Consider the following 26909-nt stretch of genomic DNA (forward strand, 5'->3'; position numbering starts at 1 on the left):
GGGTCGGAAAGAGTCTTTCATTCTTTTGGATAGAAAAATTGAACTGTTCAGTAAAAAATTCTTGGCAGCGGTGGGATTCGAACCCACGCCTCAATGAGACTGGTGCCTAAAACCAGCGCCTTAGACCGCTCGGCCACGCTACCTTACGACTTTTCTGCTGATATTTTATATATTTGTCAACTGGCTTCGTAAAAAAAAAGAATGTCGGTTTGTTTAGTTTGCCCTATACGGTTCTAGTGGGAAGTGTTCAAGTGAGAATTGAGGCTTAGGGAGTAAAAGAAAGTGAGACGAAATGAATGGCCCATCTTCAACTCCATTTGGAACAATTTTGAGTAATCATATAAAACGTCCATTTGGCAGATGAAAAAAAGGTTAGAAATGAGGAAACATTTCCTCAAATCTAAAATGCGCCAATTACGAATTTAATTAAAAACCAAAAGGACAAGTTATTCAGTTATAATGTTTTCCGTACCTTAGACGATGGTTAACTATTAAAATTAGCCGGATTGTTGTCATGTCAGGTTGGCCGAGTGGTCTAAGGCGCCAGACTCAAGGTTAATACCTTCCCATTCGTGGGAATGAGTGTTCTGGTCCACTTATGTGGGCGTGGGTTCGAATCCCACATCTGACACCATATATTTTTGATCACTTTCTACACTTCATTTGTAACATGGTTTCATGAAATGGTCTTTTGCCAATTTGTTAACGGTTAAACCTTTAGTGTATAGAAAAAGCTATTACGAAAGAAAAAAAACCTCATATGCGACATTTATGTTAATATTCTTTCTTGTCCAAATCAGAGTGTCATAATTTAGTACGGTTATCAATTGCTGAACGATCAGTGGATTGAAAATAGCTTATGTAAACTCAGTTTGAGGAAAGAGCCAAATGAATCCTCAATAATCAAAAATAGATTTTACATAGTGGGTAGAACGTTAAAACGGAGGAGTGAGTTTTTAGGGCGGGAGAAGAAATTGTTCACTCTTGAATGCTATCCTTTTCCCAAAGAACGCTGAATTAACTTCATGTTTGTATTTTTAAGTTCGTGGATTGGATTTTCCCAACCACCGTTCAATACGCCTGAAGTCCGTGCAAATGTATAGCCGACTGGTGTGTCCAAAATGCAAACGGAAAAAAATATAGGTACTGACTGAAAGCATCAAGTGCATGAAAGTAGATAATTCGCAATTTGTATTCAGTTGGAAACGGGTAATATTTATTATCGTTCATTTGTAAGAATGTTTAAAAAAAAAAAAAAACCACACACACATCGTTCGCGTTCTTAGCTAGCTAGCTCTCTCTCTCAAAATACTTGACAGGGTCGGAAAGAGTCTTTCATTCTTTTGGATAGAAAAATTGAACTGTTCAGTAAAAAATTCTTGGCAGCGGTGGGATTCGAACCCACGCCTCAATGAGACTGGTGCCTAAAACCAGCGCCTTAGACCGCTCGGCCACGCTACCTTACGACTTTTCTGCTGATATTTTATATATTTGTCAACTGGCTTCGTAAAAAAAAAGAATGTCGGTTTGTTTAGTTTGCCCTATACGGTTCTAGTGGGAAGTGTTCAAGTGAGAATTGAGGCTTAGGGAGTAAAAGAAAGTGAGACGAAATGAATGGCCCATCTTCAACTCCATTTGGAACAATTTTGAGTAATCATATAAAACGTCCATTTGGCAGATGAAAAAAAGGTTAGAAATGAGGAAACATTTCCTCAAATCTAAAATGCGCCAATTACGAATTTAATTAAAAACCAAAAGGACAAGTTATTCAGTTATAATGTTTTCCGTACCTTAGACGATGGTTAACTATTAAAATTAGCCGGATTGTTGTCATGTCAGGTTGGCCGAGTGGTCTAAGGCGCCAGACTCAAGGTTAATACCTTCCCATTCGTGGGAATGAGTGTTCTGGTCCACTTATGTGGGCGTGGGTTCGAATCCCACATCTGACACCATATATTTTTGATCACTTTCTACACTTCATTTGTAACATGGTTTCATGAAATGGTCTTTTGCCAATTTGTTAACGGTTAAACCTTTAGTGTATAGAAAAAGCTATTACGAAAGAAAAAAAACCTCATATGCGACATTTATGTTAATATTCTTTCTTGTCCAAATCAGAGTGTCATAATTTAGTACGGTTATCAATTGCTGAACGATCAGTGGATTGAAAATAGCTTATGTAAACTCAGTTTGAGGAAAGAGCCAAATGAATCCTCAATAATCAAAAATAGATTTTACATAGTGGGTAGAACGTTAAAACGGAGGAGTGAGTTTTTAGGGCGGGAGAAGAAATTGTTCACTCTTGAATGCTATCCTTTTCCCAAAGAACGCTGAATTAACTTCATGTTTGTATTTTTAAGTTCGTGGATTGGATTTTCCCAACCACCGTTCAATACGCCTGAAGTCCGTGCAAATGTATAGCCGACTGGTGTGTCCAAAATGCAAACGGAAAAAAATATAGGTACTGACTGAAAGCATCAAGTGCATGAAAGTAGATAATTCGCAATTTGTATTCAGTTGGAAACGGGTAATATTTATTATCGTTCATTTGTAAGAATGTTTAAAAAAAAAAAAAAAACCACACACACATCGTTCGCGTTCTTAGCTAGCTAGCTCTCTCTCTCAAAATACTTGACAGGGTCGGAAAGAGTCTTTCATTCTTTTGGATAGAAAAATTGAACTGTTCAGTAAAAAATTCTTGGCAGCGGTGGGATTCGAACCCACGCCTCAATGAGACTGGTGCCTAAAACCAGCGCCTTAGACCGCTCGGCCACGCTACCTTACGACTTTTCTGCTGATATTTTATATATTTGTCAACTGGCTTCGTAAAAAAAAAGAATGTCGGTTTGTTTAGTTTGCCCTATACGGTTCTAGTGGGAAGTGTTCAAGTGAGAATTGAGGCTTAGGGAGTAAAAGAAAGTGAGACGAAATGAATGGCCCATCTTCAACTCCATTTGGAACAATTTTGAGTAATCATATAAAACGTCCATTTGGCAGATGAAAAAAAGGTTAGAAATGAGGAAACATTTCCTCAAATCTAAAATGCGCCAATTACGAATTTAATTAAAAACCAAAAGGACAAGTTATTCAGTTATAATGTTTTCCGTACCTTAGACGATGGTTAACTATTAAAATTAGCCGGATTGTTGTCATGTCAGGTTGGCCGAGTGGTCTAAGGCGCCAGACTCAAGGTTAATACCTTCCCATTCGTGGGAATGAGTGTTCTGGTCCACTTATGTGGGCGTGGGTTCGAATCCCACATCTGACACCATATATTTTTGATCACTTTCTACACTTCATTTGTAACATGGTTTCATGAAATGGTCTTTTGCCAATTTGTTAACGGTTAAACCTTTAGTGTATAGAAAAAGCTATTACGAAAGAAAAAAAACCTCATATGCGACATTTATGTTAATATTCTTTCTTGTCCAAATCAGAGTGTCATAATTTAGTACGGTTATCAATTGCTGAACGATCAGTGGATTGAAAATAGCTTATGTAAACTCAGTTTGAGGAAAGAGCCAAATGAATCCTCAATAATCAAAAATAGATTTTACATAGTGGGTAGAACGTTAAAACGGAGGAGTGAGTTTTTAGGGCGGGAGAAGAAATTGTTCACTCTTGAATGCTATCCTTTTCCCAAAGAACGCTGAATTAACTTCATGTTTGTATTTTTAAGTTCGTGGATTGGATTTTCCCAACCACCGTTCAATACGCCTGAAGTCCGTGCAAATGTATAGCCGACTGGTGTGTCCAAAATGCAAACGGAAAAAAATATAGGTACTGACTGAAAGCATCAAGTGCATGAAAGTAGATAATTCGCAATTTGTATTCAGTTGGAAACGGGTAATATTTATTATCGTTCATTTGTAAGAATGTTTAAAAAAAAAAAAAAAACCACACACACATCGTTCGCGTTCTTAGCTAGCTAGCTCTCTCTCTCAAAATACTTGACAGGGTCGGAAAGAGTCTTTCATTCTTTTGGATAGAAAAATTGAACTGTTCAGTAAAAAATTCTTGGCAGCGGTGGGATTCGAACCCACGCCTCAATGAGACTGGTGCCTAAAACCAGCGCCTTAGACCGCTCGGCCACGCTACCTTACGACTTTTCTGCTGATATTTTATATATTTGTCAACTGGCTTCGTAAAAAAAAAGAATGTCGGTTTGTTTAGTTTGCCCTATACGGTTCTAGTGGGAAGTGTTCAAGTGAGAATTGAGGCTTAGGGAGTAAAAGAAAGTGAGACGAAATGAATGGCCCATCTTCAACTCCATTTGGAACAATTTTGAGTAATCATATAAAACGTCCATTTGGCAGATGAAAAAAAGGTTAGAAATGAGGAAACATTTCCTCAAATCTAAAATGCGCCAATTACGAATTTAATTAAAAACCAAAAGGACAAGTTATTCAGTTATAATGTTTTCCGTACCTTAGACGATGGTTAACTATTAAAATTAGCCGGATTGTTGTCATGTCAGGTTGGCCGAGTGGTCTAAGGCGCCAGACTCAAGGTTAATACCTTCCCATTCGTGGGAATGAGTGTTCTGGTCCACTTATGTGGGCGTGGGTTCGAATCCCACATCTGACACCATATATTTTTGATCACTTTCTACACTTCATTTGTAACATGGTTTCATGAAATGGTCTTTTGCCAATTTGTTAACGGTTAAACCTTTAGTGTATAGAAAAAGCTATTACGAAAGAAAAAAAACCTCATATGCGACATTTATGTTAATATTCTTTCTTGTCCAAATCAGAGTGTCATAATTTAGTACGGTTATCAATTGCTGAACGATCAGTGGATTGAAAATAGCTTATGTAAACTCAGTTTGAGGAAAGAGCCAAATGAATCCTCAATAATCAAAAATAGATTTTACATAGTGGGTAGAACGTTAAAACGGAGGAGTGAGTTTTTAGGGCGGGAGAAGAAATTGTTCACTCTTGAATGCTATCCTTTTCCCAAAGAACGCTGAATTAACTTCATGTTTGTATTTTTAAGTTCGTGGATTGGATTTTCCCAACCACCGTTCAATACGCCTGAAGTCCGTGCAAATGTATAGCCGACTGGTGTGTCCAAAATGCAAACGGAAAAAAATATAGGTACTGACTGAAAGCATCAAGTGCATGAAAGTAGATAATTCGCAATTTGTATTCAGTTGGAAACGGGTAATATTTATTATCGTTCATTTGTAAGAATGTTTAAAAAAAAAAAAAAAACCACACACACATCGTTCGCGTTCTTAGCTAGCTAGCTCTCTCTCTCAAAATACTTGACAGGGTCGGAAAGAGTCTTTCATTCTTTTGGATAGAAAAATTGAACTGTTCAGTAAAAAATTCTTGGCAGCGGTGGGATTCGAACCCACGCCTCAATGAGACTGGTGCCTAAAACCAGCGCCTTAGACCGCTCGGCCACGCTACCTTACGACTTTTCTGCTGATATTTTATATATTTGTCAACTGGCTTCGTAAAAAAAAAGAATGTCGGTTTGTTTAGTTTGCCCTATACGGTTCTAGTGGGAAGTGTTCAAGTGAGAATTGAGGCTTAGGGAGTAAAAGAAAGTGAGACGAAATGAATGGCCCATCTTCAACTCCATTTGGAACAATTTTGAGTAATCATATAAAACGTCCATTTGGCAGATGAAAAAAAGGTTAGAAATGAGGAAACATTTCCTCAAATCTAAAATGCGCCAATTACGAATTTAATTAAAAACCAAAAGGACAAGTTATTCAGTTATAATGTTTTCCGTACCTTAGACGATGGTTAACTATTAAAATTAGCCGGATTGTTGTCATGTCAGGTTGGCCGAGTGGTCTAAGGCGCCAGACTCAAGGTTAATACCTTCCCATTCGTGGGAATGAGTGTTCTGGTCCACTTATGTGGGCGTGGGTTCGAATCCCACATCTGACACCATATATTTTTGATCACTTTCTACACTTCATTTGTAACATGGTTTCATGAAATGGTCTTTTGCCAATTTGTTAACGGTTAAACCTTTAGTGTATAGAAAAAGCTATTACGAAAGAAAAAAAACCTCATATGCGACATTTATGTTAATATTCTTTCTTGTCCAAATCAGAGTGTCATAATTTAGTACGGTTATCAATTGCTGAACGATCAGTGGATTGAAAATAGCTTATGTAAACTCAGTTTGAGGAAAGAGCCAAATGAATCCTCAATAATCAAAAATAGATTTTACATAGTGGGTAGAACGTTAAAACGGAGGAGTGAGTTTTTAGGGCGGGAGAAGAAATTGTTCACTCTTGAATGCTATCCTTTTCCCAAAGAACGCTGAATTAACTTCATGTTTGTATTTTTAAGTTCGTGGATTGGATTTTCCCAACCACCGTTCAATACGCCTGAAGTCCGTGCAAATGTATAGCCGACTGGTGTGTCCAAAATGCAAACGGAAAAAAATATAGGTACTGACTGAAAGCATCAAGTGCATGAAAGTAGATAATTCGCAATTTGTATTCAGTTGGAAACGGGTAATATTTATTATCGTTCATTTGTAAGAATGTTTAAAAAAAAAAAAAAAACCACACACACATCGTTCGCGTTCTTAGCTAGCTAGCTCTCTCTCTCAAAATACTTGACAGGGTCGGAAAGAGTCTTTCATTCTTTTGGATAGAAAAATTGAACTGTTCAGTAAAAAATTCTTGGCAGCGGTGGGATTCGAACCCACGCCTCAATGAGACTGGTGCCTAAAACCAGCGCCTTAGACCGCTCGGCCACGCTACCTTACGACTTTTCTGCTGATATTTTATATATTTGTCAACTGGCTTCGTAAAAAAAAAGAATGTCGGTTTGTTTAGTTTGCCCTATACGGTTCTAGTGGGAAGTGTTCAAGTGAGAATTGAGGCTTAGGGAGTAAAAGAAAGTGAGACGAAATGAATGGCCCATCTTCAACTCCATTTGGAACAATTTTGAGTAATCATATAAAACGTCCATTTGGCAGATGAAAAAAAGGTTAGAAATGAGGAAACATTTCCTCAAATCTAAAATGCGCCAATTACGAATTTAATTAAAAACCAAAAGGACAAGTTATTCAGTTATAATGTTTTCCGTACCTTAGACGATGGTTAACTATTAAAATTAGCCGGATTGTTGTCATGTCAGGTTGGCCGAGTGGTCTAAGGCGCCAGACTCAAGGTTAATACCTTCCCATTCGTGGGAATGAGTGTTCTGGTCCACTTATGTGGGCGTGGGTTCGAATCCCACATCTGACACCATATATTTTTGATCACTTTCTACACTTCATTTGTAACATGGTTTCATGAAATGGTCTTTTGCCAATTTGTTAACGGTTAAACCTTTAGTGTATAGAAAAAGCTATTACGAAAGAAAAAAAACCTCATATGCGACATTTATGTTAATATTCTTTCTTGTCCAAATCAGAGTGTCATAATTTAGTACGGTTATCAATTGCTGAACGATCAGTGGATTGAAAATAGCTTATGTAAACTCAGTTTGAGGAAAGAGCCAAATGAATCCTCAATAATCAAAAATAGATTTTACATAGTGGGTAGAACGTTAAAACGGAGGAGTGAGTTTTTAGGGCGGGAGAAGAAATTGTTCACTCTTGAATGCTATCCTTTTCCCAAAGAACGCTGAATTAACTTCATGTTTGTATTTTTAAGTTCGTGGATTGGATTTTCCCAACCACCGTTCAATACGCCTGAAGTCCGTGCAAATGTATAGCCGACTGGTGTGTCCAAAATGCAAACGGAAAAAAATATAGGTACTGACTGAAAGCATCAAGTGCATGAAAGTAGATAATTCGCAATTTGTATTCAGTTGGAAACGGGTAATATTTATTATCGTTCATTTGTAAGAATGTTTAAAAAAAAAAAAAAAACCACACACACATCGTTCGCGTTCTTAGCTAGCTAGCTCTCTCTCTCAAAATACTTGACAGGGTCGGAAAGAGTCTTTCATTCTTTTGGATAGAAAAATTGAACTGTTCAGTAAAAAATTCTTGGCAGCGGTGGGATTCGAACCCACGCCTCAATGAGACTGGTGCCTAAAACCAGCGCCTTAGACCGCTCGGCCACGCTACCTTACGACTTTTCTGCTGATATTTTATATATTTGTCAACTGGCTTCGTAAAAAAAAAGAATGTCGGTTTGTTTAGTTTGCCCTATACGGTTCTAGTGGGAAGTGTTCAAGTGAGAATTGAGGCTTAGGGAGTAAAAGAAAGTGAGACGAAATGAATGGCCCATCTTCAACTCCATTTGGAACAATTTTGAGTAATCATATAAAACGTCCATTTGGCAGATGAAAAAAAGGTTAGAAATGAGGAAACATTTCCTCAAATCTAAAATGCGCCAATTACGAATTTAATTAAAAACCAAAAGGACAAGTTATTCAGTTATAATGTTTTCCGTACCTTAGACGATGGTTAACTATTAAAATTAGCCGGATTGTTGTCATGTCAGGTTGGCCGAGTGGTCTAAGGCGCCAGACTCAAGGTTAATACCTTCCCATTCGTGGGAATGAGTGTTCTGGTCCACTTATGTGGGCGTGGGTTCGAATCCCACATCTGACACCATATATTTTTGATCACTTTCTACACTTCATTTGTAACATGGTTTCATGAAATGGTCTTTTGCCAATTTGTTAACGGTTAAACCTTTAGTGTATAGAAAAAGCTATTACGAAAGAAAAAAAACCTCATATGCGACATTTATGTTAATATTCTTTCTTGTCCAAATCAGAGTGTCATAATTTAGTACGGTTATCAATTGCTGAACGATCAGTGGATTGAAAATAGCTTATGTAAACTCAGTTTGAGGAAAGAGCCAAATGAATCCTCAATAATCAAAAATAGATTTTACATAGTGGGTAGAACGTTAAAACGGAGGAGTGAGTTTTTAGGGCGGGAGAAGAAATTGTTCACTCTTGAATGCTATCCTTTTCCCAAAGAACGCTGAATTAACTTCATGTTTGTATTTTTAAGTTCGTGGATTGGATTTTCCCAACCACCGTTCAATACGCCTGAAGTCCGTGCAAATGTATAGCCGACTGGTGTGTCCAAAATGCAAACGGAAAAAAATATAGGTACTGACTGAAAGCATCAAGTGCATGAAAGTAGATAATTCGCAATTTGTATTCAGTTGGAAACGGGTAATATTTATTATCGTTCATTTGTAAGAATGTTTAAAAAAAAAAAAAAAACCACACACACATCGTTCGCGTTCTTAGCTAGCTAGCTCTCTCTCTCAAAATACTTGACAGGGTCGGAAAGAGTCTTTCATTCTTTTGGATAGAAAAATTGAACTGTTCAGTAAAAAATTCTTGGCAGCGGTGGGATTCGAACCCACGCCTCAATGAGACTGGTGCCTAAAACCAGCGCCTTAGACCGCTCGGCCACGCTACCTTACGACTTTTCTGCTGATATTTTATATATTTGTCAACTGGCTTCGTAAAAAAAAAGAATGTCGGTTTGTTTAGTTTGCCCTATACGGTTCTAGTGGGAAGTGTTCAAGTGAGAATTGAGGCTTAGGGAGTAAAAGAAAGTGAGACGAAATGAATGGCCCATCTTCAACTCCATTTGGAACAATTTTGAGTAATCATATAAAACGTCCATTTGGCAGATGAAAAAAAGGTTAGAAATGAGGAAACATTTCCTCAAATCTAAAATGCGCCAATTACGAATTTAATTAAAAACCAAAAGGACAAGTTATTCAGTTATAATGTTTTCCGTACCTTAGACGATGGTTAACTATTAAAATTAGCCGGATTGTTGTCATGTCAGGTTGGCCGAGTGGTCTAAGGCGCCAGACTCAAGGTTAATACCTTCCCATTCGTGGGAATGAGTGTTCTGGTCCACTTATGTGGGCGTGGGTTCGAATCCCACATCTGACACCATATATTTTTGATCACTTTCTACACTTCATTTGTAACATGGTTTCATGAAATGGTCTTTTGCCAATTTGTTAACGGTTAAACCTTTAGTGTATAGAAAAAGCTATTACGAAAGAAAAAAAACCTCATATGCGACATTTATGTTAATATTCTTTCTTGTCCAAATCAGAGTGTCATAATTTAGTACGGTTATCAATTGCTGAACGATCAGTGGATTGAAAATAGCTTATGTAAACTCAGTTTGAGGAAAGAGCCAAATGAATCCTCAATAATCAAAAATAGATTTTACATAGTGGGTAGAACGTTAAAACGGAGGAGTGAGTTTTTAGGGCGGGAGAAGAAATTGTTCACTCTTGAATGCTATCCTTTTCCCAAAGAACGCTGAATTAACTTCATGTTTGTATTTTTAAGTTCGTGGATTGGATTTTCCCAACCACCGTTCAATACGCCTGAAGTCCGTGCAAATGTATAGCCGACTGGTGTGTCCAAAATGCAAACGGAAAAAAATATAGGTACTGACTGAAAGCATCAAGTGCATGAAAGTAGATAATTCGCAATTTGTATTCAGTTGGAAACGGGTAATATTTATTATCGTTCATTTGTAAGAATGTTTAAAAAAAAAAAAAAAACCACACACACATCGTTCGCGTTCTTAGCTAGCTAGCTCTCTCTCTCAAAATACTTGACAGGGTCGGAAAGAGTCTTTCATTCTTTTGGATAGAAAAATTGAACTGTTCAGTAAAAAATTCTTGGCAGCGGTGGGATTCGAACCCACGCCTCAATGAGACTGGTGCCTAAAACCAGCGCCTTAGACCGCTCGGCCACGCTACCTTACGACTTTTCTGCTGATATTTTATATATTTGTCAACTGGCTTCGTAAAAAAAAAGAATGTCGGTTTGTTTAGTTTGCCCTATACGGTTCTAGTGGGAAGTGTTCAAGTGAGAATTGAGGCTTAGGGAGTAAAAGAAAGTGAGACGAAATGAATGGCCCATCTTCAACTCCATTTGGAACAATTTTGAGTAATCATATAAAACGTCCATTTGGCAGATGAAAAAAAGGTTAGAAATGAGGAAACATTTCCTCAAATCTAAAATGCGCCAATTACGAATTTAATTAAAAACCAAAAGGACAAGTTATTCAGTTATAATGTTTTCCGTACCTTAGACGATGGTTAACTATTAAAATTAGCCGGATTGTTGTCATGTCAGGTTGGCCGAGTGGTCTAAGGCGCCAGACTCAAGGTTAATACCTTCCCATTCGTGGGAATGAGTGTTCTGGTCCACTTATGTGGGCGTGGGTTCGAATCCCACATCTGACACCATATATTTTTGATCACTTTCTACACTTCATTTGTAACATGGTTTCATGAAATGGTCTTTTGCCAATTTGTTAACGGTTAAACCTTTAGTGTATAGAAAAAGCTATTACGAAAGAAAAAAAACCTCATATGCGACATTTATGTTAATATTCTTTCTTGTCCAAATCAGAGTGTCATAATTTAGTACGGTTATCAATTGCTGAACGATCAGTGGATTGAAAATAGCTTATGTAAACTCAGTTTGAGGAAAGAGCCAAATGAATCCTCAATAATCAAAAATAGATTTTACATAGTGGGTAGAACGTTAAAACGGAGGAGTGAGTTTTTAGGGCGGGAGAAGAAATTGTTCACTCTTGAATGCTATCCTTTTCCCAAAGAACGCTGAATTAACTTCATGTTTGTATTTTTAAGTTCGTGGATTGGATTTTCCCAACCACCGTTCAATACGCCTGAAGTCCGTGCAAATGTATAGCCGACTGGTGTGTCCAAAATGCAAACGGAAAAAAATATAGGTACTGACTGAAAGCATCAAGTGCATGAAAGTAGATAATTCGCAATTTGTATTCAGTTGGAAACGGGTAATATTTATTATCGTTCATTTGTAAGAATGTTTAAAAAAAAAAAAAAAACCACACACACATCGTTCGCGTTCTTAGCTAGCTAGCTCTCTCTCTCAAAATACTTGACAGGGTCGGAAAGAGTCTTTCATTCTTTTGGATAGAAAAATTGAACTGTTCAGTAAAAAATTCTTGGCAGCGGTGGGATTCGAACCCACGCCTCAATGAGACTGGTGCCTAAAACCAGCGCCTTAGACCGCTCGGCCACGCTACCTTACGACTTTTCTGCTGATATTTTATATATTTGTCAACTGGCTTCGTAAAAAAAAAGAATGTCGGTTTGTTTAGTTTGCCCTATACGGTTCTAGTGGGAAGTGTTCAAGTGAGAATTGAGGCTTAGGGAGTAAAAGAAAGTGAGACGAAATGAATGGCCCATCTTCAACTCCATTTGGAACAATTTTGAGTAATCATATAAAACGTCCATTTGGCAGATGAAAAAAAGGTTAGAAATGAGGAAACATTTCCTCAAATCTAAAATGCGCCAATTACGAATTTAATTAAAAACCAAAAGGACAAGTTATTCAGTTATAATGTTTTCCGTACCTTAGACGATGGTTAACTATTAAAATTAGCCGGATTGTTGTCATGTCAGGTTGGCCGAGTGGTCTAAGGCGCCAGACTCAAGGTTAATACCTTCCCATTCGTGGGAATGAGTGTTCTGGTCCACTTATGTGGGCGTGGGTTCGAATCCCACATCTGACACCATATATTTTTGATCACTTTCTACACTTCATTTGTAACATGGTTTCATGAAATGGTCTTTTGCCAATTTGTTAACGGTTAAACCTTTAGTGTATAGAAAAAGCTATTACGAAAGAAAAAAAACCTCATATGCAACATTTATGTTAATATTCTTTCTTGTCCAAATCAGAGTGTCATAATTTAGTACGGTTATCAATTGCTGAACGATCAGTGGATTGAAAATAGCTTATGTAAACTCAGTTTGAGGAAAGAGCCAAATGAATCCTCAATAATCAAAAATAGATTTTACATAGTGGGTAGAACGTTAAAACGGAGGAGTGAGTTTTTAGGGCGGGAGAAGAAATTGTTCACTCTTGAATGCTATCCTTTTCCCAAAGAACGCTGAATTAACTTCATGTTTGTATTTTTAAGTTCGTGGATTGGATTTTCCCAACCACCGTTCAATACGCCTGAAGTCCGTGCAAATGTATAGCCGACTGGTGTGTCCAAAATGCAAACGGAAAAAAATATAGGTACTGACTGAAAGCATCAAGTGCATGAAAGTAGATAATTCGCAATTTGTATTCAGTTGGAAACGGGTAATATTTATTATCGTTCATTTGTAAGAATGTTTAAAAAAAAAAAAAAAACCACACACACATCGTTCGCGTTCTTAGCTAGCTAGCTCTCTCTCTCAAAATACTTGACAGGGTCGGAAAGAGTCTTTCATTCTTTTGGATAGAAAAATTGAACTGTTCAGTAAAAAATTCTTGGCAGCGGTGGGATTCGAACCCACGCCTCAATGAGACTGGTGCCTAAAACCAGCGCCTTAGACCGCTCGGCCACGCTACCTTACGACTTTTCTGCTGATATTTTATATATTTGTCAACTGGCTTCGTAAAAAAAAAGAATGTCGGTTTGTTTAGTTTGCCCTATACGGTTCTAGTGGGAAGTGTTCAAGTGAGAATTGAGGCTTAGGGAGTAAAAGAAAGTGAGACGAAATGAATGGCCCATCTTCAACTCCATTTGGAACAATTTTGAGTAATCATATAAAACGTCCATTTGGCAGATGAAAAAAAGGTTAGAAATGAGGAAACATTTCCTCAAATCTAAAATGCGCCAATTACGAATTTAATTAAAAACCAAAAGGACAAGTTATTCAGTTATAATGTTTTCCGTACCTTAGACGATGGTTAACTATTAAAATTAGCCGGATTGTTGTCATGTCAGGTTGGCCGAGTGGTCTAAGGCGCCAGACTCAAGGTTAATACCTTCCCATTCGTGGGAATGAGTGTTCTGGTCCACTTATGTGGGCGTGGGTTCGAATCCCACATCTGACACCATATATTTTTGATCACTTTCTACACTTCATTTGTAACATGGTTTCATGAAATGGTCTTTTGCCAATTTGTTAACGGTTAAACCTTTAGTGTATAGAAAAAGCTATTACGAAAGAAAAAAAACCTCATATGCGACATTTATGTTAATATTCTTTCTTGTCCAAATCAGAGTGTCATAATTTAGTACGGTTATCAATTGCTGAACGATCAGTGGATTGAAAATAGCTTATGTAAACTCAGTTTGAGGAAAGAGCCAAATGAATCCTCAATAATCAAAAATAGATTTTACATAGTGGGTAGAACGTTAAAACGGAGGAGTGAGTTTTTAGGGCGGGAGAAGAAATTGTTCACTCTTGAATGCTATCCTTTTCCCAAAGAACGCTGAATTAACTTCATGTTTGTATTTTTAAGTTCGTGGATTGGATTTTCCCAACCACCGTTCAATACGCCTGAAGTCCGTGCAAATGTATAGCCGACTGGTGTGTCCAAAATGCAAACGGAAAAAAATATAGGTACTGACTGAAAGCATCAAGTGCATGAAAGTAGATAATTCGCAATTTGTATTCAGTTGGAAACGGGTAATATTTATTATCGTTCATTTGTAAGAATGTTTAAAAAAAAAAAAAAAACCACACACACATCGTTCGCGTTCTTAGCTAGCTAGCTCTCTCTCTCAAAATACTTGACAGGGTCGGAAAGAGTCTTTCATTCTTTTGGATAGAAAAATTGAACTGTTCAGTAAAAAATTCTTGGCAGCGGTGGGATTCGAACCCACGCCTCAATGAGACTGGTGCCTAAAACCAGCGCCTTAGACCGCTCGGCCACGCTACCTTACGACTTTTCTGCTGATATTTTATATATTTGTCAACTGGCTTCGTAAAAAAAAAGAATGTCGGTTTGTTTAGTTTGCCCTATACGGTTCTAGTGGGAAGTGTTCAAGTGAGAATTGAGGCTTAGGGAGTAAAAGAAAGTGAGACGAAATGAATGGCCCATCTTCAACTCCATTTGGAACAATTTTGAGTAATCATATAAAACGTCCATTTGGCAGATGAAAAAAAGGTTAGAAATGAGGAAACATTTCCTCAAATCTAAAATGCGCCAATTACGAATTTAATTAAAAACCAAAAGGACAAGTTATTCAGTTATAATGTTTTCCGTACCTTAGACGATGGTTAACTATTAAAATTAGCCGGATTGTTGTCATGTCAGGTTGGCCGAGTGGTCTAAGGCGCCAGACTCAAGGTTAATACCTTCCCATTCGTGGGAATGAGTGTTCTGGTCCACTTATGTGGGCGTGGGTTCGAATCCCACATCTGACACCATATATTTTTGATCACTTTCTACACTTCATTTGTAACATGGTTTCATGAAATGGTCTTTTGCCAATTTGTTAACGGTTAAACCTTTAGTGTATAGAAAAAGCTATTACGAAAGAAAAAAAACCTCATATGCGACATTTATGTTAATATTCTTTCTTGTCCAAATCAGAGTGTCATAATTTAGTACGGTTATCAATTGCTGAACGATCAGTGGATTGAAAATAGCTTATGTAAACTCAGTTTGAGGAAAGAGCCAAATGAATCCTCAATAATCAAAAATAGATTTTACATAGTGGGTAGAACGTTAAAACGGAGGAGTGAGTTTTTAGGGCGGGAGAAGAAATTGTTCACTCTTGAATGCTATCCTTTTCCCAAAGAACGCTGAATTAACTTCATGTTTGTATTTTTAAGTTCGTGGATTGGATTTTCCCAACCACCGTTCAATACGCCTGAAGTCCGTGCAAATGTATAGCCGACTGGTGTGTCCAAAATGCAAACGGAAAAAAATATAGGTACTGACTGAAAGCATCAAGTGCATGAAAGTAGATAATTCGCAATTTGTATTCAGTTGGAAACGGGTAATATTTATTATCGTTCATTTGTAAGAATGTTTAAAAAAAAAAAAAAAACCACACACACATCGTTCGCGTTCTTAGCTAGCTAGCTCTCTCTCTCAAAATACTTGACAGGGTCGGAAAGAGTCTTTCATTCTTTTGGATAGAAAAATTGAACTGTTCAGTAAAAAATTCTTGGCAGCGGTGGGATTCGAACCCACGCCTCAATGAGACTGGTGCCTAAAACCAGCGCCTTAGACCGCTCGGCCACGCTACCTTACGACTTTTCTGCTGATATTTTATATATTTGTCAACTGGCTTCGTAAAAAAAAAGAATGTCGGTTTGTTTAGTTTGCCCTATACGGTTCTAGTGGGAAGTGTTCAAGTGAGAATTGAGGCTTAGGGAGTAAAAGAAAGTGAGACGAAATGAATGGCCCATCTTCAACTCCATTTGGAACAATTTTGAGTAATCATATAAAACGTCCATTTGGCAGATGAAAAAAAGGTTAGAAATGAGGAAACATTTCCTCAAATCTAAAATGCGCCAATTACGAATTTAATTAAAAACCAAAAGGACAAGTTATTCAGTTATAATGTTTTCCGTACCTTAGACGATGGTTAACTATTAAAATTAGCCGGATTGTTGTCATGTCAGGTTGGCCGAGTGGTCTAAGGCGCCAGACTCAAGGTTAATACCTTCCCATTCGTGGGAATGAGTGTTCTGGTCCACTTATGTGGGCGTGGGTTCGAATCCCACATCTGACACCATATATTTTTGATCACTTTCTACACTTCATTTGTAACATGGTTTCATGAAATGGTCTTTTGCCAATTTGTTAACGGTTAAACCTTTAGTGTATAGAAAAAGCTATTACGAAAGAAAAAAAACCTCATATGCGACATTTATGTTAATATTCTTTCTTGTCCAAATCAGAGTGTCATAATTTAGTACGGTTATCAATTGCTGAACGATCAGTGGATTGAAAATAGCTTATGTAAACTCAGTTTGAGGAAAGAGCCAAATGAATCCTCAATAATCAAAAATAGATTTTACATAGTGGGTAGAACGTTAAAACGGAGGAGTGAGTTTTTAGGGCGGGAGAAGAAATTGTTCACTCTTGAATGCTATCCTTTTCCCAAAGAACGCTGAATTAACTTCATGTTTGTATTTTTAAGTTCGTGGATTGGATTTTCCCAACCACCGTTCAATACGCCTGAAGTCCGTGCAAATGTATAGCCGACTGGTGTGTCCAAAATGCAAACGGAAAAAAATATAGGTACTGACTGAAAGCATCAAGTGCATGAAAGTAGATAATTCGCAATTTGTATTCAGTTGGAAACGGGTAATATTTATTATCGTTCATTTGTAAGAATGTTTAAAAAAAAAAAAAAACCACACACACATCGTTCGCGTTCTTAGCTAGCTAGCTCTCTCTCTCAAAATACTTGACAGGGTCGGAAAGAGTCTTTCATTCTTTTGGATAGAAAAATTGAACTGTTCAGTAAAAAATTCTTGGCAGCGGTGGGATTCGAACCCACGCCTCAATGAGACTGGTGCCTAAAACCAGCGCCTTAGACCGCTCGGCCACGCTACCTTACGACTTTTCTGCTGATATTTTATATATTTGTCAACTGGCTTCGTAAAAAAAAAGAATGTCGGTTTGTTTAGTTTGCCCTATACGGTTCTAGTGGGAAGTGTTCAAGTGAGAATTGAGGCTTAGGGAGTAAAAGAAAGTGAGACGAAATGAATGGCCCATCTTCAACTCCATTTGGAACAATTTTGAGTAATCATATAAAACGTCCATTTGGCAGATGAAAAAAAGGTTAGAAATGAGGAAACATTTCCTCAAATCTAAAATGCGCCAATTACGAATTTAATTAAAAACCAAAAGGACAAGTTATTCAGTTATAATGTTTTCCGTACCTTAGACGATGGTTAACTATTAAAATTAGCCGGATTGTTGTCATGTCAGGTTGGCCGAGTGGTCTAAGGCGCCAGACTCAAGGTTAATACCTTCCCATTCGTGGGAATGAGTGTTCTGGTCCACTTATGTGGGCGTGGGTTCGAATCCCACATCTGACACCATATATTTTTGATCACTTTCTACACTTCATTTGTAACATGGTTTCATGAAATGGTCTTTTGCCAATTTGTTAACGGTTAAACCTTTAGTGTATAGAAAAAGCTATTACGAAAGAAAAAAAACCTCATATGCGACATTTATGTTAATATTCTTTCTTGTCCAAATCAGAGTGTCATAATTTAGTACGGTTATCAATTGCTGAACGATCAGTGGATTGAAAATAGCTTATGTAAACTCAGTTTGAGGAAAGAGCCAAATGAATCCTCAATAATCAAAAATAGATTTTACATAGTGGGTAGAACGTTAAAACGGAGGAGTGAGTTTTTAGGGCGGGAGAAGAAATTGTTCACTCTTGAATGCTATCCTTTTCCCAAAGAACGCTGAATTAACTTCATGTTTGTATTTTTAAGTTCGTGGATTGGATTTTCCCAACCACCGTTCAATACGCCTGAAGTCCGTGCAAATGTATAGCCGACTGGTGTGTCCAAAATGCAAACGGAAAAAAATATAGGTACTGACTGAAAGCATCAAGTGCATGAAAGTAGATAATTCGCAATTTGTATTCAGTTGGAAACGGGTAATATTTATTATCGTTCATTTGTAAGAATGTTTAAAAAAAAAAAAAAAAACACACACACATCGTTCGCGTTCTTAGCTAGCTAGCTCTCTCTCTCAAAATACTTGACAGGGTCGGAAAGAGTCTTTCATTCTTTTGGATAGAAAAATTGAACTGTTCAGTAAAAAATTCTTGGCAGCGGTGGGATTCGAACCCACGCCTCAATGAGACTGGTGCCTAAAACCAGCGCCTTAGACCGCTCGGCCACGCTACCTTACGACTTTTCTGCTGATATTTTATATATTTGTCAACTGGCTTCGTAAAAAAAAAGAATGTCGGTTTGTTTAGTTTGCCCTATACGGTTCTAGTGGGAAGTGTTCAAGTGAGAATTGAGGCTTAGGGAGTAAAAGAAAGTGAGACGAAATGAATGGCCCATCTTCAACTCCATTTGGAACAATTTTGAGTAATCATATAAAACGTCCATTTGGCAGATGAAAAAAAGGTTAGAAATGAGGAAACATTTCCTCAAATCTAAAATGCGCCAATTACGAATTTAATTAAAAACCAAAAGGACAAGTTATTCAGTTATAATGTTTTCCGTACCTTAGACGATGGTTAACTATTAAAATTAGCCGGATTGTTGTCATGTCAGGTTGGCCGAGTGGTCTAAGGCGCCAGACTCAAGGTTAATACCTTCCCATTCGTGGGAATGAGTGTTCTGGTCCACTTATGTGGGCGTGGGTTCGAATCCCACATCTGACACCATATATTTTTGATCACTTTCTACACTTCATTTGTAACATGGTTTCATGAAATGGTCTTTTGCCAATTTGTTAACGGTTAAACCTTTAGTGTATAGAAAAAGCTATTACGAAAGAAAAAAAACCTCATATGCGACATTTATGTTAATATTCTTTCTTGTCCAAATCAGAGTGTCATAATTTAGTACGGTTATCAATTGCTGAACGATCAGTGGATTGAAAATAGCTTATGTAAACTCAGTTTGAGGAAAGAGCCAAATGAATCCTCAATAATCAAAAATAGATTTTACATAGTGGGTAGAACGTTAAAACGGAGGAGTGAGTTTTTAGGGCGGGAGAAGAAATTGTTCACTCTTGAATGCTATCCTTTTCCCAAAGAACGCTGAATTAACTTCATGTTTGTATTTTTAAGTTCGTGGATTGGATTTTCCCAACCACCGTTCAATACGCCTGAAGTCCGTGCAAATGTATAGCCGACTGGTGTGTCCAAAATGCAAACGGAAAAAAATATAGGTACTGACTGAAAGCATCAAGTGCATGAAAGTAGATAATTCGCAATTTGTATTCAGTTGGAAACGGGTAATATTTATTATCGTTCATTTGTAAGAATGTTTAAAAAAAAAAAAAAAAACACACACACATCGTTCGCGTTCTTAGCTAGCTAGCTCTCTCTCTCAAAATACTTGACAGGGTCGGAAAGAGTCTTTCATTCTTTTGGATAGAAAAATTGAACTGTTCAGTAAAAAATTCTTGGCAGCGGTGGGATTCGAACCCACGCCTCAATGAGACTGGTGCCTAAAACCAGCGCCTTAGACCGCTCGGCCACGCTACCTTACGACTTTTCTGCTGATATTTTATATATTTGTCAACTGGCTTCGTAAAAAAAAAGAATGTCGGTTTGTTTAGTTTGCCCTATACGGTTCTAGTGGGAAGTGTTCAAGTGAGAATTGAGGCTTAGGGAGTAAAAGAAAGTGAGACGAAATGAATGGCCCATCTTCAACTCCATTTGGAACAATTTTGAGTAATCATATAAAACGTCCATTTGGCAGATGAAAAAAAGGTTAGAAATGAGGAAACATTTCCTCAAATCTAAAATGCGCCAATTACGAATTTAATTAAAAACCAAAAGGACAAGTTATTCAGTTATAATGTTTTCCGTACCTTAGACGATGGTTAACTATTAAAATTAGCCGGATTGTTGTCATGTCAGGTTGGCCGAGTGGTCTAAGGCGCCAGACTCAAGGTTAATACCTTCCCATTCGTGGGAATGAGTGTTCTGGTCCACTTATGTGGGCGTGGGTTCGAATCCCACATCTGACACCATATATTTTTGATCACTTTCTACACTTCATTTGTAACATGGTTTCATGAAATGGTCTTTTGCCAATTTGTTAACGGTTAAACCTTTAGTGTATAGAAAAAGCTATTACGAAAGAAAAAAAACCTCATATGCGACATTTATGTTAATATTCTTTCTTGTCCAAATCAGAGTGTCATAATTTAGTACGGTTATCAATTGCTGAACGATCAGTGGATTGAAAATAGCTTATGTAAACTCAGTTTGAGGAAAGAGCCAAATGAATCCTCAATAATCAAAAATAGATTTTACATAGTGGGTAGAACGTTAAAACGGAGGAGTGAGTTTTTAGGGCGGGAGAAGAAATTGTTCACTCTTGAATGCTATCCTTTTCCCAAAGAACGCTGAATTAACTTCATGTTTGTATTTTTAAGTTCGTGGATTGGATTTTCCCAACCACCGTTCAATACGCCTGAAGTCCGTGCAAATGTATAGCCGACTGGTGTGTCCAAAATGCAAACGGAAAAAAATATAGGTACTGACTGAAAGCATCAAGTGCATGAAAGTAGATAATTCGCAATTTGTATTCAGTTGGAAACGGGTAATATTTATTATCGTTCATTTGTAAGAATGTTTAAAAAAAAAAAAAAAACCACACACACATCGTTCGCGTTCTTAGCTAGCTAGCTCTCTCTCTCAAAATACTTGACAGGGTCGGAAAGAGTCTTTCATTCTTTTGGATAGAAAAATTGAACTGTTCAGTAAAAAATTCTTGGCAGCGGTGGGATTCGAACCCACGCCTCAATGAGACTGGTGCCTAAAACCAGCGCCTTAGACCGCTCGGCCACGCTACCTTACGACTTTTCTGCTGATATTTTATATATTTGTCAACTGGCTTCGTAAAAAAAAAGAATGTCGGTTTGTTTAGTTTGCCCTATACGGTTCTAGTGGGAAGTGTTCAAGTGAGAATTGAGGCTTAGGGAGTAAAAGAAAGTGAGACGAAATGAATGGCCCATCTTCAACTCCATTTGGAACAATTTTGAGTAATCATATAAAACGTCCATTTGGCAGATGAAAAAAAGGTTAGAAATGAGGAAACATTTCCTCAAATCTAAAATGCGCCAATTACGAATTTAATTAAAAACCAAAAGGACAAGTTATTCAGTTATAATGTTTTCCGTACCTTAGACGATGGTTAACTATTAAAATTAGCCGGATTGTTGTCATGTCAGGTTGGCCGAGTGGTCTAAGGCGCCAGACTCAAGGTTAATACCTTCCCATTCGTGGGAATGAGTGTTCTGGTCCACTTATGTGGGCGTGGGTTCGAATCCCACATCTGACACCATATATTTTTGATCACTTTCTACACTTCATTTGTAACATGGTTTCATGAAATGGTCTTTTGCCAATTTGTTAACGGTTAAACCTTTAGTGTATAGAAAAAGCTATTACGAAAGAAAAAAAACCTCATATGCGACATTTATGTTAATATTCTTTCTTGTCCAAATCAGAGTGTCATAATTTAGTACGGTTATCAATTGCTGAACGATCAGTGGATTGAAAATAGCTTATGTAAACTCAGTTTGAGGAAAGAGCCAAATGAATCCTCAATAATCAAAAATAGATTTTACATAGTGGGTAGAACGTTAAAACGGAGGAGTGAGTTTTTAGGGCGGGAGAAGAAATTGTTCACTCTTGAATGCTATCCTTTTCCCAAAGAACGCTGAATTAACTTCATGTTTGTATTTTTAAGTTCGTGGATTGGATTTTCCCAACCACCGTTCAATACGCCTGAAGTCCGTGCAAATGTATAGCCGACTGGTGTGTCCAAAATGCAAACGGAAAAAAATATAGGTACTGACTGAAAGCATCAAGTGCATGAAAGTAGATAATTCGCAATTTGTATTCAGTTGGAAACGGGTAATATTTATTATCGTTCATTTGTAAGAATGTTTAAAAAAAAAAAAAAACCACACACACATCGTTCGCGTTCTTAGCTAGCTAGCTCTCTCTCTCAAAATACTTGACAGGGTCGGAAAGAGTCTTTCATTCTTTTGGATAGAAAAATTGAACTGTTCAGTAAAAAATTCTTGGCAGCGGTGGGATTCGAACCCACGCCTCAATGAGACTGGTGCCTAAAACCAGCGCCTTAGACCGCTCGGCCACGCTACCTTACGACTTTTCTGCTGATATTTTATATATTTGTCAACTGGCTTCGTAAAAAAAAAGAATGTCGGTTTGTTTAGTTTGCCCTATACGGTTCTAGTGGGAAGTGTTCAAGTGAGAATTGAGGCTTAGGGAGTAAAAGAAAGTGAGACGAAATGAATGGCCCATCTTCAACTCCATTTGGAACAATTTTGAGTAATCATATAAAACGTCCATTTGGCAGATGAAAAAAAGGTTAGAAATGAGGAAACATTTCCTCAAATCTAAAATGCGCCAATTACGAATTTAATTAAAAACCAAAAGGACAAGTTATTCAGTTATAATGTTTTCCGTACCTTAGACGATGGTTAACTATTAAAATTAGCCGGATTGTTGTCATGTCAGGTTGGCCGAGTGGTCTAAGGCGCCAGACTCAAGGTTAATACCTTCCCATTCGTGGGAATGAGTGTTCTGGTCCACTTATGTGGGCGTGGGTTCGAATCCCACATCTGACACCATATATTTTTGATCACTTTCTACACTTCATTTGTAACATGGTTTCATGAAATGGTCTTTTGCCAATTTGTTAACGGTTAAACCTTTAGTGTATAGAAAAAGCTATTACGAAAGAAAAAAAACCTCATATGCGACATTTATGTTAATATTCTTTCTTGTCCAAATCAGAGTGTCATAATTTAGTACGGTTATCAATTGCTGAACGATCAGTGGATTGAAAATAGCTTATGTAAACTCAGTTTGAGGAAAGAGCCAAATGAATCCTCAATAATCAAAAATAGATTTTACATAGTGGGTAGAACGTTAAAACGGAGGAGTGAGTTTTTAGGGCGGGAGAAGAAATTGTTCACTCTTGAATGCTATCCTTTTCCCAAAGAACGCTGAATTAACTTCATGTTTGTATTTTTAAGTTCGTGGATTGGATTTTCCCAACCACCGTTCAATACGCCTGAAGTCCGTGCAAATGTATAGCCGACTGGTGTGTCCAAAATGCAAACGGAAAAAAATATAGGTACTGACTGAAAGCATCAAGTGCATGAAAGTAGATAATTCGCAATTTGTATTCAGTTGGAAACGGGTAATATTTATTATCGTTCATTTGTAAGAATGTTTAAAAAAAAAAAAAAAAACCACACACACATCGTTCGCGTTCTTAGCTAGCTAGCTCTCTCTCTCAAAATACTTGACAGGGTCGGAAAGAGTCTTTCATTCTTTTGGATAGAAAAATTGAACTGTTCAGTAAAAAATTCTTGGCAGCGGTGGGATTCGAACCCACGCCTCAATGAGACTGGTGCCTAAAACCAGCGCCTTAGACCGCTCGGCCACGCTACCTTACGACTTTTCTGCTGATATTTTATATATTTGTCAACTGGCTTCGTAAAAAAAAAGAATGTCGGTTTGTTTAGTTTGCCCTATACGGTTCTAGTGGGAAGTGTTCAAGTGAGAATTGAGGCTTAGGGAGTAAAAGAAAGTGAGACGAAATGAATGGCCCATCTTCAACTCCATTTGGAACAATTTTGAGTAATCATATAAAACGTCCATTTGGCAGATGAAAAAAAGGTTAGAAATGAGGAAACATTTCCTCAAATCTAAAATGCGCCAATTACGAATTTAATTAAAAACCAAAAGGACAAGTTATTCAGTTATAATGTTTTCCGTACCTTAGACGATGGTTAACTATTAAAATTAGCCGGATTGTTGTCATGTCAGGTTGGCCGAGTGGTCTAAGGCGCCAGACTCAAGGTTAATACCTTCCCATTCGTGGGAATGAGTGTTCTGGTCCACTTATGTGGGCGTGGGTTCGAATCCCACATCTGACACCATATATTTTTGATCACTTTCTACACTTCATTTGTAACATGGTTTCATGAAATGGTCTTTTGCCAATTTGTTAACGGTTAAACCTTTAGTGTATAGAAAAAGCTATTACGAAAGAAAAAAAACCTCATATGCGACATTTATGTTAATATTCTTTCTTGTCCAAATCAGAGTGTCATAATTTAGTACGGTTATCAATTGCTGAACGATCAGTGGATTGAAAATAGCTTATGTAAACTCAGTTTGAGGAAAGAGCCAAATGAATCCTCAATAATCAAAAATAGATTTTACATAGTGGGTAGAACGTTAAAACGGAGGAGTGAGTTTTTAGGGCGGGAGAAGAAATTGTTCACTCTTGAATGCTATCCTTTTCCCAAAGAACGCTGAATTAACTTCATGTTTGTATTTTTAAGTTCGTGGATTGGATTTTCCCAACCACCGTTCAATACGCCTGAAGTCCGTGCAAATGTATAGCCGACTGGTGTGTCCAAAATGCAAACGGAAAAAAATATAGGTACTGACTGAAAGCATCAAGTGCATGAAAGTAGATAATTCGCAATTTGTATTCAGTTGGAAACGGGTAATATTTATTATCGTTCATTTGTAAGAATGTTTAAAAAAAAAAAAAAAACCACACACACATCGTTCGCGTTCTTAGCTAGCTAGCTCTCTCTCTCAAAATACTTGACAGGGTCGGAAAGAGTCTTTCATTCTTTTGGATAGAAAAATTGAACTGTTCAGTAAAAAATTCTTGGCAGCGGTGGGATTCGAACCCACGCCTCAATGAGACTGGTGCCTAAAACCAGCGCCTTAGACCGCTCGGCCACGCTACCTTACGACTTTTCTGCTGATATTTTATATATTTGTCAACTGGCTTCGTAAAAAAAAGAATGTCGGTTTGTTTAGTTTGCCCTATACGGTTCTAGTGGGAAGTGTTCAAGTGAGAATTGAGGCTTAGGGAGTAAAAGAAAGTGAGACGAAATGAATGGCCCATCTTCAACTCCATTTGGAACAATTTTGAGTAATCATATAAAACGTCCATTTGGCAGATGAAAAAAAGGTTAGAAATGAGGAAACATTTCCTCAAATCTAAAATGCGCCAATTACGAATTTAATTAAAAACCAAAAGGACAAGTTATTCAGTTATAATGTTTTCCGTACCTTAGACGATGGTTAACTATTAAAATTAGCCGGATTGTTGTCATGTCAGGTTGGCCGAGTGGTCTAAGGCGCCAGACTCAAGGTTAATACCTTCCCATTCGTGGGAATGAGTGTTCTGGTCCACTTATGTGGGCGTGGGTTCGAATCCCACATCTGACACCATATATTTTTGATCACTTTCTACACTTCATTTGTAACATGGTTTCATGAAATGGTCTTTTGCCAATTTGTTAACGGTTAAACCTTTAGTGTATAGAAAAAGCTATTACGAAAGAAAAAAAACCTCATATGCGACATTTATGTTAATATTCTTTCTTGTCCAAATCAGAGTGTCATAATTTAGTACGGTTATCAATTGCTGAACGATCAGTGGATTGAAAATAGCTTATGTAAACTCAGTTTGAGGAAAGAGCCAAATGAATCCTCAATAATCAAAAATAGATTTTACATAGTGGGTAGAACGTTAAAACGGAGGAGTGAGTTTTTAGGGCGGGAGAAGAAATTGTTCACTCTTGAATGCTATCCTTTTCCCAAAGAACGCTGAATTAACTTCATGTTTGTATTTTTAAGTTCGTGGATTGGATTTTCCCAACCACCGTTCAATACGCCTGAAGTCCGTGCAAATGTATAGCCGACTGGTGTGTCCAAAATGCAAACGGAAAAAAATATAGGTACTGACTGAAAGCATCAAGTGCATGAAAGTAGATAATTCGCAATTTGTATTCAGTTGGAAACGGGTAATATTTATTATCGTTCATTTGTAAGAATGTTTAAAAAAAAAAAAAAAACCACACACACATCGTTCGCGTTCTTAGCTAGCTAGCTCTCTCTCTCAAAATACTTGACAGGGTCGGAAAGAGTCTTTCATTCTTTTGGATAGAAAAATTGAACTGTTCAGTAAAAAATTCTTGGCAGCGGTGGGATTCGAACCCACGCCTCAATGAGACTGGTGCCTAAAACCAGCGCCTTAGACCGCTCGGCCACGCTACCTTACGACTTTTCTGCTGATATTTTATATATTTGTCAACTGGCTTCGTAAAAAAAAAGAATGTCGGTTTGTTTAGTTTGCCCTATACGGTTCTAGTGGGAAGTGTTCAAGTGAGAATTGAGGCTTAGGGAGTAAAAGAAAGTGAGACGAAATGAATGGCCCATCTTCAACTCCATTTGGAACAATTTTGAGTAATCATATAAAACGTCCATTTGGCAGATGAAAAAAAGGTTAGAAATGAGGAAACATTTCCTCAAATCTAAAATGCGCCAATTACGAATTTAATTAAAAACCAAAAGGACAAGTTATTCAGTTATAATGTTTTCCGTACCTTAGACGATGGTTAACTATTAAAATTAGCCGGATTGTTGTCATGTCAGGTTGGCCGAGT

General features: G+C 37.5%; 41 non-coding genes across 41 annotated transcripts; 20 read left to right on the forward strand and 21 right to left on the reverse strand.

Annotated features, from left to right (window-relative positions):
* Positions 1–62: 62 nt before the first annotated feature.
* Trnal-uag (transfer RNA leucine (anticodon UAG)) lies at positions 63–143 on the reverse strand. The gene has a single exon. It is a non-coding gene; the product is annotated as a tRNA-Leu (tRNA).
* A 373-nt stretch (positions 144–516) lies between these two features.
* Positions 517–631, forward strand: Trnal-caa (transfer RNA leucine (anticodon CAA)). Its single transcript has 2 exons — positions 517–554; positions 586–631. It is a non-coding gene; the product is annotated as a tRNA-Leu (tRNA).
* Positions 632–1380: 749 nt separating this feature from the next.
* On the reverse strand, positions 1381–1461 carry Trnal-uag (transfer RNA leucine (anticodon UAG)). The gene has a single exon. It is a non-coding gene; the product is annotated as a tRNA-Leu (tRNA).
* A 373-nt stretch (positions 1462–1834) lies between these two features.
* On the forward strand, positions 1835–1949 carry Trnal-caa (transfer RNA leucine (anticodon CAA)). The gene is made up of 2 exons: positions 1835–1872; positions 1904–1949. It is a non-coding gene; the product is annotated as a tRNA-Leu (tRNA).
* A 750-nt stretch (positions 1950–2699) lies between these two features.
* On the reverse strand, positions 2700–2780 carry Trnal-uag (transfer RNA leucine (anticodon UAG)). The gene has a single exon. It is a non-coding gene; the product is annotated as a tRNA-Leu (tRNA).
* A 373-nt stretch (positions 2781–3153) lies between these two features.
* Positions 3154–3268, forward strand: Trnal-caa (transfer RNA leucine (anticodon CAA)). Its single transcript has 2 exons — positions 3154–3191; positions 3223–3268. It is a non-coding gene; the product is annotated as a tRNA-Leu (tRNA).
* A 750-nt stretch (positions 3269–4018) lies between these two features.
* Trnal-uag (transfer RNA leucine (anticodon UAG)) lies at positions 4019–4099 on the reverse strand. Its single transcript has one exon. It is a non-coding gene; the product is annotated as a tRNA-Leu (tRNA).
* A 373-nt stretch (positions 4100–4472) lies between these two features.
* Trnal-caa (transfer RNA leucine (anticodon CAA)) lies at positions 4473–4587 on the forward strand. Its single transcript has 2 exons — positions 4473–4510; positions 4542–4587. It is a non-coding gene; the product is annotated as a tRNA-Leu (tRNA).
* A 750-nt stretch (positions 4588–5337) lies between these two features.
* Positions 5338–5418, reverse strand: Trnal-uag (transfer RNA leucine (anticodon UAG)). The gene has a single exon. It is a non-coding gene; the product is annotated as a tRNA-Leu (tRNA).
* Positions 5419–5791: 373 nt separating this feature from the next.
* Trnal-caa (transfer RNA leucine (anticodon CAA)) lies at positions 5792–5906 on the forward strand. Its single transcript has 2 exons — positions 5792–5829; positions 5861–5906. It is a non-coding gene; the product is annotated as a tRNA-Leu (tRNA).
* A 750-nt stretch (positions 5907–6656) lies between these two features.
* Trnal-uag (transfer RNA leucine (anticodon UAG)) lies at positions 6657–6737 on the reverse strand. The gene has a single exon. It is a non-coding gene; the product is annotated as a tRNA-Leu (tRNA).
* A 373-nt stretch (positions 6738–7110) lies between these two features.
* On the forward strand, positions 7111–7225 carry Trnal-caa (transfer RNA leucine (anticodon CAA)). Its single transcript has 2 exons — positions 7111–7148; positions 7180–7225. It is a non-coding gene; the product is annotated as a tRNA-Leu (tRNA).
* Positions 7226–7975: 750 nt separating this feature from the next.
* Positions 7976–8056, reverse strand: Trnal-uag (transfer RNA leucine (anticodon UAG)). Its single transcript has one exon. It is a non-coding gene; the product is annotated as a tRNA-Leu (tRNA).
* Positions 8057–8429: 373 nt separating this feature from the next.
* Positions 8430–8544, forward strand: Trnal-caa (transfer RNA leucine (anticodon CAA)). Its single transcript has 2 exons — positions 8430–8467; positions 8499–8544. It is a non-coding gene; the product is annotated as a tRNA-Leu (tRNA).
* A 750-nt stretch (positions 8545–9294) lies between these two features.
* Positions 9295–9375, reverse strand: Trnal-uag (transfer RNA leucine (anticodon UAG)). The gene has a single exon. It is a non-coding gene; the product is annotated as a tRNA-Leu (tRNA).
* A 373-nt stretch (positions 9376–9748) lies between these two features.
* Trnal-caa (transfer RNA leucine (anticodon CAA)) lies at positions 9749–9863 on the forward strand. Its single transcript has 2 exons — positions 9749–9786; positions 9818–9863. It is a non-coding gene; the product is annotated as a tRNA-Leu (tRNA).
* Positions 9864–10613: 750 nt separating this feature from the next.
* On the reverse strand, positions 10614–10694 carry Trnal-uag (transfer RNA leucine (anticodon UAG)). The gene has a single exon. It is a non-coding gene; the product is annotated as a tRNA-Leu (tRNA).
* A 373-nt stretch (positions 10695–11067) lies between these two features.
* Positions 11068–11182, forward strand: Trnal-caa (transfer RNA leucine (anticodon CAA)). The gene is made up of 2 exons: positions 11068–11105; positions 11137–11182. It is a non-coding gene; the product is annotated as a tRNA-Leu (tRNA).
* Positions 11183–11932: 750 nt separating this feature from the next.
* On the reverse strand, positions 11933–12013 carry Trnal-uag (transfer RNA leucine (anticodon UAG)). The gene has a single exon. It is a non-coding gene; the product is annotated as a tRNA-Leu (tRNA).
* Positions 12014–12386: 373 nt separating this feature from the next.
* Positions 12387–12501, forward strand: Trnal-caa (transfer RNA leucine (anticodon CAA)). Its single transcript has 2 exons — positions 12387–12424; positions 12456–12501. It is a non-coding gene; the product is annotated as a tRNA-Leu (tRNA).
* Positions 12502–13251: 750 nt separating this feature from the next.
* Positions 13252–13332, reverse strand: Trnal-uag (transfer RNA leucine (anticodon UAG)). The gene has a single exon. It is a non-coding gene; the product is annotated as a tRNA-Leu (tRNA).
* A 373-nt stretch (positions 13333–13705) lies between these two features.
* Positions 13706–13820, forward strand: Trnal-caa (transfer RNA leucine (anticodon CAA)). The gene is made up of 2 exons: positions 13706–13743; positions 13775–13820. It is a non-coding gene; the product is annotated as a tRNA-Leu (tRNA).
* A 750-nt stretch (positions 13821–14570) lies between these two features.
* Trnal-uag (transfer RNA leucine (anticodon UAG)) lies at positions 14571–14651 on the reverse strand. Its single transcript has one exon. It is a non-coding gene; the product is annotated as a tRNA-Leu (tRNA).
* Positions 14652–15024: 373 nt separating this feature from the next.
* Positions 15025–15139, forward strand: Trnal-caa (transfer RNA leucine (anticodon CAA)). The gene is made up of 2 exons: positions 15025–15062; positions 15094–15139. It is a non-coding gene; the product is annotated as a tRNA-Leu (tRNA).
* A 750-nt stretch (positions 15140–15889) lies between these two features.
* Positions 15890–15970, reverse strand: Trnal-uag (transfer RNA leucine (anticodon UAG)). The gene has a single exon. It is a non-coding gene; the product is annotated as a tRNA-Leu (tRNA).
* A 373-nt stretch (positions 15971–16343) lies between these two features.
* On the forward strand, positions 16344–16458 carry Trnal-caa (transfer RNA leucine (anticodon CAA)). The gene is made up of 2 exons: positions 16344–16381; positions 16413–16458. It is a non-coding gene; the product is annotated as a tRNA-Leu (tRNA).
* A 749-nt stretch (positions 16459–17207) lies between these two features.
* On the reverse strand, positions 17208–17288 carry Trnal-uag (transfer RNA leucine (anticodon UAG)). Its single transcript has one exon. It is a non-coding gene; the product is annotated as a tRNA-Leu (tRNA).
* A 373-nt stretch (positions 17289–17661) lies between these two features.
* On the forward strand, positions 17662–17776 carry Trnal-caa (transfer RNA leucine (anticodon CAA)). Its single transcript has 2 exons — positions 17662–17699; positions 17731–17776. It is a non-coding gene; the product is annotated as a tRNA-Leu (tRNA).
* A 750-nt stretch (positions 17777–18526) lies between these two features.
* Trnal-uag (transfer RNA leucine (anticodon UAG)) lies at positions 18527–18607 on the reverse strand. The gene has a single exon. It is a non-coding gene; the product is annotated as a tRNA-Leu (tRNA).
* Positions 18608–18980: 373 nt separating this feature from the next.
* On the forward strand, positions 18981–19095 carry Trnal-caa (transfer RNA leucine (anticodon CAA)). Its single transcript has 2 exons — positions 18981–19018; positions 19050–19095. It is a non-coding gene; the product is annotated as a tRNA-Leu (tRNA).
* A 750-nt stretch (positions 19096–19845) lies between these two features.
* Positions 19846–19926, reverse strand: Trnal-uag (transfer RNA leucine (anticodon UAG)). The gene has a single exon. It is a non-coding gene; the product is annotated as a tRNA-Leu (tRNA).
* A 373-nt stretch (positions 19927–20299) lies between these two features.
* Trnal-caa (transfer RNA leucine (anticodon CAA)) lies at positions 20300–20414 on the forward strand. The gene is made up of 2 exons: positions 20300–20337; positions 20369–20414. It is a non-coding gene; the product is annotated as a tRNA-Leu (tRNA).
* A 750-nt stretch (positions 20415–21164) lies between these two features.
* On the reverse strand, positions 21165–21245 carry Trnal-uag (transfer RNA leucine (anticodon UAG)). The gene has a single exon. It is a non-coding gene; the product is annotated as a tRNA-Leu (tRNA).
* Positions 21246–21618: 373 nt separating this feature from the next.
* On the forward strand, positions 21619–21733 carry Trnal-caa (transfer RNA leucine (anticodon CAA)). The gene is made up of 2 exons: positions 21619–21656; positions 21688–21733. It is a non-coding gene; the product is annotated as a tRNA-Leu (tRNA).
* A 749-nt stretch (positions 21734–22482) lies between these two features.
* Positions 22483–22563, reverse strand: Trnal-uag (transfer RNA leucine (anticodon UAG)). The gene has a single exon. It is a non-coding gene; the product is annotated as a tRNA-Leu (tRNA).
* A 373-nt stretch (positions 22564–22936) lies between these two features.
* Trnal-caa (transfer RNA leucine (anticodon CAA)) lies at positions 22937–23051 on the forward strand. The gene is made up of 2 exons: positions 22937–22974; positions 23006–23051. It is a non-coding gene; the product is annotated as a tRNA-Leu (tRNA).
* Positions 23052–23802: 751 nt separating this feature from the next.
* Trnal-uag (transfer RNA leucine (anticodon UAG)) lies at positions 23803–23883 on the reverse strand. The gene has a single exon. It is a non-coding gene; the product is annotated as a tRNA-Leu (tRNA).
* Positions 23884–24256: 373 nt separating this feature from the next.
* On the forward strand, positions 24257–24371 carry Trnal-caa (transfer RNA leucine (anticodon CAA)). Its single transcript has 2 exons — positions 24257–24294; positions 24326–24371. It is a non-coding gene; the product is annotated as a tRNA-Leu (tRNA).
* Positions 24372–25121: 750 nt separating this feature from the next.
* Trnal-uag (transfer RNA leucine (anticodon UAG)) lies at positions 25122–25202 on the reverse strand. Its single transcript has one exon. It is a non-coding gene; the product is annotated as a tRNA-Leu (tRNA).
* Positions 25203–25574: 372 nt separating this feature from the next.
* Trnal-caa (transfer RNA leucine (anticodon CAA)) lies at positions 25575–25689 on the forward strand. Its single transcript has 2 exons — positions 25575–25612; positions 25644–25689. It is a non-coding gene; the product is annotated as a tRNA-Leu (tRNA).
* Positions 25690–26439: 750 nt separating this feature from the next.
* Positions 26440–26520, reverse strand: Trnal-uag (transfer RNA leucine (anticodon UAG)). Its single transcript has one exon. It is a non-coding gene; the product is annotated as a tRNA-Leu (tRNA).
* Positions 26521–26909: the final 389 nt, after the last annotated feature.

Source organism: Mytilus trossulus, chromosome 10, assembly GCF_036588685.1.
Source record: "Mytilus trossulus isolate FHL-02 chromosome 10, PNRI_Mtr1.1.1.hap1, whole genome shotgun sequence".
Lineage (NCBI taxonomy): Eukaryota > Metazoa > Mollusca > Bivalvia > Mytilida > Mytilidae > Mytilus > Mytilus trossulus.